Raw genomic sequence first — 12,467 nt, 5'->3', positions numbered from 1 at the left:
TTCAGTATTTCTAACATGGTATCAGAGCCACTACTCTGACCTTTTCTTAGCAGTCTTGTCTTTATTGGTGGTGCTCTATTCTCAACATCGCTTCCACCATCACAGCAGCCGACGCAGTTTTTCGTCGTAGAACCTCCAACGTCTTCCAGTCGTTGTCCCTTGGTTCCGGACCTGCAGCTGCCGTCATTGAGGAGTACCGTACCACATAGACCACTGCACTTACTATCTCCGTTGTGCATCTTGCTCTAATAAATATTTTTTAGTCCAGGTGCTCCTTACCTAGTTTTTCGCGTAGATTTCATTTTTGCAATCCATTTTTGCATATTTTACTTCTAAATAAAGAATAAGGACAGGTCTTCTTCCTTTTGCAACAATCGTCGCCGACAATCCAGTAAACGTTTTTGCAATTTTTGCAAACGTTTTGGCCATAATATTGAGACTTACTTTCAGCGCAATAAATCAGCCGTTTCAATTTCTACTGCCACTATTGCTAACATTGAGAGTGTCCAACCAATGGCTCCCGTCTCTACACAGTCTAAGTCTTCAGGTCGCACTTTCACCATGACCACAGATGACCTTAAAAACATCATCGCCAATGTCATTCGTATGGTTGGTAATACATCTTATTCCTCTTCTCTCTCAGCTTTATCCGGTATGTCTCCTTCCTCTTGGCTTATGGATTCTGCTTATTGCAATCACATGACACCTCACTCGTCCTTATTTTCTGAACTTAAACCTACACCACACCCTCTTACTATTCGCACAGCAAATGGTTCCACAATGTCTGGTTATAATATAGGTTCCGTTTCAACTTCCAACCTTTCCGTTTCTGGGATCTTTAATGTTCCTGACCTTTCTTACAATTTGTTTTTTGTGGGACAATTAGCTGAATTGGGTTATCGAATTATATTTAATTATTCTGGGTGTATTGTGCAGGATCCAAGAACGGGACAGGAGCTAGGGACCGGTCCCAGAGTTGGGCGTATGTTTCCCGTGGACAACCTTCGTCTTCCACTTGTTGCTCCTGTTTCTATTGCCACAGCTGCTGCTGTTTCTTCTATTCCTTCTCTTGCTCTTTGGCATGCTCGACTTGGTCACGCATCTTCTTCCCGTGTACAAAAATTGGCTTCTAGAGGTTTGTTAGGTTCAGTGTCTGTAGAAAATTTTGATTGTGTTTCATGTCAATTAGGAAAACAATCAGCTTTGCCTTTCAATTCTAGTGAATCTATATCCACTGATATCTTTGACCTTATTCATTCTGATGTTTGGAGACCTTCCTCTGTCTCTAGTATTGGTGGATCTCAATATTTTGTTGTCTTTGTTGATGATTACTCTCGCTATAGCTGGATCTTTAATATGAAACATCGTTCTGAATTATTGCAAGTGTATTCTAATTTTGCAAAAATGGTTGAAACTCAGTTTTCTAAACGTATCAAAATTTTTCGATCTGATAATGCTCTTGAGTACACTCAATATGCTTTCCAAGCTGTTTTGCATTCCTATGGCACTATTCATCAACTAACTTGTCCAGGTACCTCTCAACAAAATGGTAGAGCCGAACGAAAACTTCGTCATATTCTTGACACTATTCGTGCTCTTCTTCTCTCTGCCAAAGTTCCTGCTCCTTTTTGGGGCGAAGCTGCTCTTCATGCTATTCATGCTATTAATCACATTCCTAGTCCTGTCATCCAAAATCAAACTCCATATGAGCGCCTTTTTGGGTCACCTCCAATCTATCGCCACCTACGCTCATTCGGCTCTGCTTGTTTCGTTCTTCTTCAGCCACATGAGCATAACAAACTTGAGCCTAGGTCAAGACTTTGTTGTTTTCTTGGCTATGGCGAAACTCAAAAGGGGTATCGGTGTTATGATCCTATTTCTCATCGCCTTCGTATCTCCCGCAATATTGTCTTTTGGGAACATCGCCTATTTGTCGAGCTCTCTCACTTCTGTGCTTCTCTATCTTCCTCTTCTGTCTTAGATCTATTTCCAAATGAGACACAAATTCCTTCTGTAGCTGCTCCTGACCCTCTTATAGCTGATCCTGATCCTCCTGTAGCTGCTCCTAATTCTCCTATTGACTTCTCTGTCCAACCACCAGAAATCCTTGATCCCTTTCCTAGTTCCCCCTTTAATGAACAGGTGGAAGATGAACAGGTCAAAGACGAGCTACCCAACCCTGATCTTGGTTCCCCTGCTCCTGCTCTGCCTGAAGATCATGCACAAGACATTCCACCTCGTCACTCAACTCGGGTAAGGTCCATTCCTACACATTTACTTGACTATCATTGTTACACTGCCCTTGCTACACTGCATGAGCCTCACACCTATCGTGAGGTTTCCACTGACCCTTTATGGCAGATTGCAATAAAAGAGGAACTTGATGCATTGTCTAAAAACCATACTTGGGACTTGGTCAATCTCCCCCCTGGGAAATTTGTGGTTGGTTGTAAGTGGATCTACAAGATTAAGACTCGCTCTGATGGGTCCATTGAGCGCTACAAAGCTTGTCTTTTTGCAAAAGATTTTACACAGGAGTATGGAATTGATTATGAAGAGACATTTGCTCCGGTTGCTCGTATCTCATCTGTTCGTGCCCTCTTAGCTGTTGCTGCTGCTAGTAAATGGGATCTTTTCCAGATAGATGTCAAAAATGCATTCCTTAATGGGGATTTAAGTGAAGAAGTTTATATGCAACCTCCTCCTGGTCTCTCTGTTGAATCAAATAAGGTTTGTCAACTTCAACGAGCACTTTATGGCCTTAAACAAGCTCCACGTGCTTAGTTTGCCAAATTCAGCTCTATCATCTCTCGTTTGGGTTACATGGCCAGTCATTATGATTCTGCCTTATTTCTTTGTCGCACTGACAAAGGCACTATTTTACTTCTCCTGTATGTGGATGATATGATCATAACTGGTAATGACCTTAGTGGCATTCAAGAACTCAAGGATTTTCTCAGTCGGCAGTTTGAGATGAAAGATCTTGGACATCTCAGCTACTTCTTGGGTCTTGAAATCACTCATTCTACAGATGGACTTTACATTACTCAAGCCAAGTATGCCTCTGAACTCTTGTCTAGCGCTGGACTCACTGATAGCAAGACTATTGACACTCCAGTCGAGCTTAATGCGCATCTGACTCCCTCAGGGGGGAAACTATTGTCTAATCCCTCTCTTTACAGACGCTTAGTTGGCAACCTAGTTTATCTCACTGTTACTCGTCCAGACATTTCCTATGCTGTTCACCAGGTGAGCCAATATCTGTCTGCTCCACGATCGACTCACTATGCTGCTGTTCTGCGTATTCTTCGGTACCTAAATGGCACTCTCTTCCATGGTCTTTTCTACTCTGCTCAATCTCCTCTTGTTCTCCGTGCATTTTCTGATGCTGATTGGGCAGGAGATCCCACTAATCGCAAGTCCACCACTGGTTATTGCTTTCTTCTTGGTTCTTCTCTGATTTCTTAGCGAAGCAAGAAACAAACTCATATGGCCCGTTCCAGTACTGAAGCAGAATATCGTGCCCTTGCTGATACCACATCTGAGTTTCTTTGACTACGATGGCTTCTTAAAGACTTAGGTGTGTCTACATCCTCTGCTACTCCTCTTTATTGTGACAATAAAAGTGCCATTCATATTGCTCACAATGATGTCTTCCATGAACGGACTAAACACATCAAGATCGATTGTCATTTTATTTGTTATCATCTTGTCCATGGTGCTCTTAAGCTAATCTCAGTCTCCTCTACAGATCAACTTGCAGATATCTTCACCAAGTCACATCCTAAGGGACGCCTTCGTACTTTGGTTGACAACCTCAAGTTGGTCTCACATCCACCTTGAGTTTGAGGGGGGCTGTTAACATATATAGTGTTGTGGGCTTTAGGCCCAACTAGTTTACTTGTACAACACTCTTACTTGTATAGCACTCTTACTTGTACTACACTCATATTTACTTGTACTGCACTCATATGCCTACTATATAAAGGCACTCATGTATATTCTTTCAGTGAGAAATACAATATTATTGAATTCAGTATTTCTAACAAAGATGTCTTTCAAAACAAAACATTAGTATCATTGACAAAATATAGTCTTTACAAAATACTTGCATATAGTTTTAACAGTAATATAATATATTCTATAAAAATGTCAAGAATAAAACATTTAACTATAACGCTGTAATCATTAAATAAAATAATAACCACTTTAGTTAGCCAAAATACTCTAAATAGGTAGAAACAATATATTATAGAAATAAACAATTTTTCCACTTATAAAGGTCGATACCAATAAAACAATAATTTGATATGGAAAACATTAAACATAAGCTAGGCAAAGACATAAGCTGCTAAACACTCGATGGGTGATTCCCATGGGGAATAATAACACTAACCTCAAAGAGACAATACTGGCTCTAAAGAGCAAACGATAACACTGGCTCTGAAGAGCAAACGATAGCACTGCACCACACCACAATAACACTACTTCAGCCGAAAACCAACACTTAACCCTATGTTGGCAAAGGTTGTAGACTGTCTAGCTGACCATTTAAACAAATCTTCAGAGATGTTATGTTCTAAAGTCCACTTACCTCTAGTTACTAATACTCGTAGTCTAGATCCAAAATCATATGAGCTCTTCCTCCACACCTAAAAGTAAAGGAGTAACACATTTATATAGTTAATCCACCTTGACATATACCATAAGGATGTAAGGGACACTTCCTAATAATTTACTAGTCTTTAAACATCTCTACAATCCTCTATAACATATTACTTCTCCTTACTACTATTATGTCTTTGAGGCTAATAAAGGTATTACAACCCGTAAGGATACCATCTAATGAGAATATGCATGCTAGTGGTTCACCAAGATTTTCATCAAGTCCTAATAGGTTAATATCAAGACAACCATTGTCTAGTTAAGTGTCAAATTTATATTTTCTTTAAGATTTCATATAACACTTCAACACCACCATGAAACACTCTATAAGATCCAAATATATATATATAGCATCCATAGAAATCTCTACCCACTACCCGTGTGACATAGCAACCTATAGCATGTACTGACTATTAGAAATTTAATCTAATATATACATATATATCAACCTTTGTTAGAGCAAAGGTCTGAAAATCCAACAGGTAACCAATATGATACAACCCTCAGTACATGCTAAACATGTATATAGAAACCCAAGAAAAGTTCAATGTACTATTCAATCGAATTAATTCTATGGGACATGGATCCATTATGATATTCCCTAACAATCATCCACCTTAGCCGATTGTGTATATTATCTATCTATTTTAACATGCTATAATAGACTGAATGATCAAGTTCAACGTATAAAGGATTACCTCTACAGTTTCGTCCTCGTGAAGCTTAGAAATTAGGGAAATAGCAAGCCGCTGCTCTCAAAATAAATAAAAGAAAAATTTCTTTCACGTGGCTGACTTAAAAAGATCCAGTATGTGTATGTCTAAAATAACACTCCAATTCAATCTAGGAAGATCAATCCCACTCCAATTAGTACTCTTGAATAACACCCTTACTTGGGCTAGAGTTTAAGACCCACTAAAACTTAAATAAGCTTACAAGACCTTGATTCCCCATTAAACTCAAATCAAGGTTGTTTAGATAGGTTAGAATTCTAAAGAATTCTTATGACACTTAAACTCCTAATTCAAATAGGTTTTAATCTCTTATCATTTTCCTTAACTGATAAGGAGACTATAAGTTTAATATGAATAATCTACAAAATAACTCTCACATTAAATCTTCTTTTATTTATTTTCGTTGTAGATACCATGATATAAAATAATATCACCTTCAAAATAAATTAAATAATTCATCAATTTCACTCTAGAAGCAATTAAATTCAATTTAAGTGAGGCAGGTGTTACAGTTTATACTTTATAGTTTACAAAGGGCTCACGTGCTCAAGAAGCTCTTCCCCTCAACAACATCAAACCCACACTCTTTCATTCAGGGGCAGAGCTAGGAATTTATGTTAGGGGGTGTGATTGAGCTGAAACTATCCTATTAATTTGTAAATTGTAAATCAAGAAAAATTCAAACTACAACATACATACGCGTCTTCATGCATTAGTTTTTTTTTTTTTCATTAGTGTAATTCTTATTAGCAGTTAAAATATCAAGATAAACGATCAAGTGAAAGGGTATATGTAGATTCCAGTTAGTTCAACTGATAAAGTTTTTTGTCATTGAATAAGAAATCTGGGGTTAGATCATTGCCTACACAAAAAAACTAATTGGTATTATGGTCTGATAAGAAAGAGCAATGATCAAGAGCAAACGTCATAGGTTAAAACTATCTCTCAAAAGTGGAAGGGCCTATTGTAAAGTTTTGGGAAAGGGAAACACTTAAATACAATACATTTTTAAGTGTAGTATATTACGTTTCCTAATGAAACTTAACCACTTATTTACCATGATTAATAAAGCACAAACATTATTTTCATTTTCAAGAACAATTGTGTTTAATATAGTTGAGTTTAATTGGGGAATTTAATATACTATATGTAATTTTTATCCTTTTAGAAAAAATGAATGAATCTTTTCTTTTTTTTTTGAGAAAAAATGATTGAATATTCTAAATGGGACTAAAAATAAAAGTTCGAAGAAGTTAATAAAAGGATATAAGATATGGATGAAGTGTTAAGAGAAGGAATGAAGAAAGACAAATGGTGAAAATTTAGGATTTTGGGGATCCAAATTTGATTGATGTGTTGGAGGAGGGGGGCCAAGCTTTATTATTGTGGGGGCGGCTATTAAAAAAATCTAAATTTACTAGTGGATTTCTAGATACATTGGGGGGGGGGGACCATGGCCCCCCAACCCATAATGTACCCATGCCCTGCTTTCATCCTTGCCATGTAGCTAGGTCTAGTATAGCCTTCCTAATTAAAAAGACCTAATCAAACATAGCTCCCCTAACAGGCTCAATACTTTTAAATCTTTCATGCAAGCACAACTTCATTCTCTCATTTCTCCTTCTAAAAGGGTTATCACAATTTGAGTAGATTCAAAGTCCTTGCTAAGCAAATTTTAAATTGCAAATAAATGAGAGAGAGAGAGAGAGGAAAACAAAGTTTTTTTTAATTAGAAATGGGTTTGTAGTGATACTCCTTATTTCCCTTTTTTGGAAAAGTTTGATGTGTCAATATTTTATTGGATACAATAAACATAGTGATTTACACCAAATTCTTATTAAATTTAAGCAGAATGATATGTCCACAATATTTTCATAATAAATCTTATGTGTCAGGTTGTTGCCTGCTATTACTAGTAAGCAAAAAGTAATTTCAGTGATGGATTTAAATTAGAAAGCTATAACAATCTACAAACTAAGATTTATTATAAAAATACTGTATACGTCTCCGTCTATGTCTACATCTTTTTCTATTTTAGTGATTAAAAAAAGTCGTTTATTAAAAAGAAAACCAACAGGCCCAAATCACTTTTTTTTTTTTGAGAAGAAAGGCCCAAATCACTTAAACACGTTACAGTAGTCAAGGCCTTCGTTGCGATAAGGCCTGGTGCTATTGTAGGCAGGGTGACACTGTGCTTTTAGACCATTGGATAGTTCACACCGTCCACGTTATGTGAAATCTCATATGCATCATGAATTTGCTATTCTAGGAGACTTGGAGAATGAAAGACAATCATAATCTGGATGATTTTGCTATTTCCATTTTGTCTACATACACAATTTTTATGAATAAATGCAGTCTTTAAAAACATCAATTTTTTTTTGAAAAGCTTAAAAAAAAAAAAAAAAAAAAACACCACTTTTCTCAAAAGGATGCGGAGAGAATTAAGCTACATTTATAAAGATACATGCGTTATTGACTTGAGCTCTTATAATGTCACAAATTCTATCATCTAGACGTGAAATAATTTATGAGTTATCACAAATTAGTGTGTTGCTTTGTACATAGGCAAGGATATAATTAAAAATAATCACAATTACACGATTTAAATTATAAATGGTACTAACTTACACATTTTTTAAACCGTACATTTTTTTTTAAAAAAATATAATAATTTCTCATTATAATTAGTATATAATTAGTTTTAAACTCTTCGGTTTTTGCACCTAATAATTCACTTGCTACAAAAATTAAAATTTTAGATGGAAACATGGCGGAAAATTGGACTCCAATTAAAATCCAATTTAGAATCTAATTAGATTTGGACTCTTTGATTTTTACATTCAATAATTCACTTGACACAAAATTAAAAATTAAATACGACACGTGGCGCAAAATTGAGAATCCAATTTAGATCTAATTGGATTCTTTCAGTGCAATGTGCAGAAATATGTGATTATTTTGTAATGAAATATAATATATAATTTATTTTCTAAAATATTCGTAAAATCATATATTAAATTAGTCATTTGTAACAAAGTTTTTTCTCATAAGAGAATTTCATTTGAGATATATTAAACTATTAATTAAAAAATGCTCATTTTTTATATAACCTTTTACCAAACCAACAAATGGCAATTTATTTATTTATTTACAGAAAATAAACAATGTCCATATTGCTTTATATTTTAAGCAATGAAATTTTGTGTTTTCTATAAATAAAAAATTATATATATTTTTTTACTTTCCTTTTATATTACATTTCCATCTACTCATATTATGAATTTATGAGCCAATTCACTAGTGATAGAATATGGTGGAGATTAAGTTTTTCCAATCATGATAGTTAGAAAGGAGTGAGAAAATAGAGTTTTCCCTCCATTCAAAAAACTTTAACTTGTAACCTTCTATTTTAATGTTATCTTTAATCACAAAATAATCTATCTCTTTTTAAGTATACAAAGTATGATTATGATCTCTCTTCTTGAATATATTGGTATCAATACATTCATAAATATATAGCGAATCAAAACATACTCATATGAATATGCTTTGCAAACAAAAAAAAAATCATATGAATTGTTGCTTAACAATGATTAATTGGACCGACTAAGAAGACAATTTGTTGTTGATAATCAATTGAGATTATTTTATTTCTCAAAAAAAAAATTGAGATTTTTTTCTATGCAAAACTTACAAATTCGTCCACCCAAAAAGATTATCAAATTAATAATTATTAGCAAAATCTTGTAATTAAATTTCTATATGCATCATTATAAAATAATAATTAAAAAAGTGCGCGCGCGCGCACACACACACATATAATTATATAATTGCAAAAGCTAAAATATGTCATTTATCCAATTATTTTTGTTTGACTAACATTTGCTTTTGTTTGAACAAGTGGCACTATTAAAGTACTTCTAATGCAACTATTAAGAGTTTTTTCTCTACAAAAACTACAAAATTTTCAACCCAAAAGAATTAAATAATAAAAAAACTTCATAAAGTCTTATAGTTTAACATCTAAATGAATCAAATTCTAACTTTAAAAACAACTAATTATTAACCCAAATCAAATTAGACCAATAAGATATAAAAAAAGAACTTGTGATTGGGAATTGGAATACCAAAATACTGAAATATGCATAAAAGTGGATACAAATTTTCCAAAAAGATAAAAAAATGTGACATGACAATTAAATCAACAATAAAAAAAATAATCATTAGTGGGAAAAAATTAAGTGGTTGAAAGAAAAAAAATGCACCAAAAGAGAAACAAATTTGTAGAGAGAGAGATCAACAAGGAAAGAAGTGCAAATCAAAGCGCCATAAGTGTATATTGGGCCAAAGTTTAAATTTGTTAAGCAGTAATACAGCATAATGACGTAAACAAGGAAAGTTTGTCGAAACCGCTCACCAAGACAATTGGAGCCCATATCGCAATAACAGTGCCAACATTATATGTTCCTATAGAAGTTTCAGATTGTTAGTACTTTGTCTAGGCAAATAAAAGAAAAAAGAAGAAAAAAAGTAGGAAGTACGAACTGCAAAGGTTGTCAAGTTATACCATTTGGAAAAAACTCATGCCACTGAAGTTTATCGATAGGAGTCTCCATAATTCACAGAGTAATTCAAATGACTAGTTTGTTTTCATCCAATAGTATAACTTGATTATGGAGACTCCTATCAATAAACTTCAGTGGCATGAGTTTTTTCCAAATGGTATAACTTGACAACCTCTGCAGTTCGTACTTCCTACTTTTTTTCTTCTTTTTTCTTTTATTTGCCTAGACAAAGTACTAACAATCTGAAACTTCTATAGGAACATATAATGTTGGCATTGTTATTGCGATACGGGCTCCAATTGTCTTGGTGAGTGGTTCTAACAAACTTTCCTTGTTTACGTCATTATGCTATATTTGGACAAACTTTAACTTTAAATTTAAAGTTATTATTTAAATTCTCATTCTCTTAAAGAGATTGTTGTTGTAGGGATAAAGGGCCCATAAGTGTATATTGGGTCATGGGCCTTGTCCGAGGACATTTATTAGTCCGAGGACCAGAAGATAACAGGGAAGAAGTGTGAATCAAAGCGCCACAGACAAACTATGAGTGGGAAGGCATGGGGAGATAGTTCGAGGAGGAATGCTTCTTTGGCTAAGCAAGGTAGAGGTCAGAGGGTTCGGTCTGCCATTAAGAGCAACCTTCCGGAAGATTCTACTAGTAAGGATGAGTATCAGGGGAGCATAGGACAAAGGAGAGCTGAGAAATATCAAAGAGAAAATTACTACCACCGTATTAAATGTTTTGCAGCTAACCCTTTGGCTGCATTAATGTGAAGGTGATACCTGAGCAGTAGCCAGCAGCTTTACAGCTACTCCCAAACACTTCAAGAAGGGGTTGATGGGATAAGGATAAATGCCAGCGGCTTGCCCTACACGTGGAGGGTGAACATGAAGAAAAACAGAGTATATAATAGGGAAAGAAGTCCCTTATGGGGGAGGGAGGAGAGAATTGAGGGAAAAAACACTGTAGCAACAAGAACTAGACTTGTAATCAAATTCAAAAGAAATATACATAAGACTCAATCTCCTTGGATTGTGTTGAGAACGATTCTCTTCGAGCAAAACCATTTTATTCTTGTTCTCTTGCCTTTTGGGTTCACCACAATTGTTATCTAATTCATTAGAGCCTATTTTTCCAACTCATTTTCTACAAATTTATTGTATTGGGCTCTTTGGAACTAGATCATTTTCCCTTTGAGCTTAGGCACCAGACTGAGTCCGTACAGTTATAATAACAAAAGATTATCCTATAATTATAGATATTACTCAAATAATTGATAGTAATCTTAACCATAACTTTTCTTTTTCCATTCTTAAGTAAGTACACCAAATTGGACTAAAGTGAACTGAAATTGACTGTTTTAGACCAAATGGATTGAAGTGGATAAAATAGACTAAATTAGATCAAATAGATTGAACTGGATAAATGTGGACCGAATGAACATAATTGACCGAAGTAGAATGAATTGGACCGAAATGGACTGAAGTGGACCAAGTTAGACCGAAGTGAACGAAGTAAAATAGACCGAAGTAGAGGGATAGACCGAAGTAGACCAAATATGACCGATTTGATATGTTTCCTAATTTTTTTTCTTTACAACTAAAGCTTTTAACTTTCAAATACATTGTTCAAAAGTCTCATTCTCTTAAAGAAGATTATTATGATAACCAAAACTCATCACAAAATTACACTTGATATTACTCAAATAATTGATAGGCACATTCAAATATATAGCCAAGATAGTATTTTGATATATATTCAAATTTTCACTTCCAAAATGACTAAATATTAACTCAAACAAAAATTAAACTAAAACTATAAGAGGGAGAGAGAAGAGTTGTGATGGGAAACTCAAAAAATATAACACCAAAAAGTATTAACCCAAAATAGAGTTATAAGAAACACAATGATTCGTCAACCTAAAGTAGGGTTGCAAGAAAGAATGAAAAACAAAACAATATTAATCAAGAACTTTAAAGGTGAAGCATAAAAATATCCTTTCCCATATAATTTTTATTGATAGAATTTTGTACATAAGCTATGTTAAATTTGAAAATTTTTCACAATATCCAAACTTTCTCTCCCTAATATCAAAAGCATAGAAAACATATATAAAAAATGTATAAGCCAAAGAAAGAATGAAACAACTACTCTTGGGACCTAAAATACAACAAAGTCATATTTCTAGAGAAAAACAAATGTTACCTTTAATACGCTAAATATTTTCTAAAACTATTTCATCTTTCTATCTCTACCAATATATCATGCTATTATTTTGAGAGTGTTTAATTAGTATTATTCCTTTATGAAGTGATGCATATTCTTTAAAATAATGTTATATTTTTTAAGTTTCAAATAAATTATTCAAATTACTCATCCTCTTAAAGGAGATTATCATGACAAATATATCATGCTATTATTTTGAGAGAGTTTGATTGGTACTATTCATTTATGAGGTGGTACATATTCTTTAAACTATAAAATCATAACAAAATTGCA

The sequence above is a fragment of the Castanea sativa genome, chromosome 5 (assembly GCF_040712315.1).
Source record: "Castanea sativa cultivar Marrone di Chiusa Pesio chromosome 5, ASM4071231v1".
NCBI classification, from domain to species: domain Eukaryota; kingdom Viridiplantae; phylum Streptophyta; class Magnoliopsida; order Fagales; family Fagaceae; genus Castanea; species Castanea sativa.
This window is presented reverse-complemented; position numbering follows the sequence as displayed.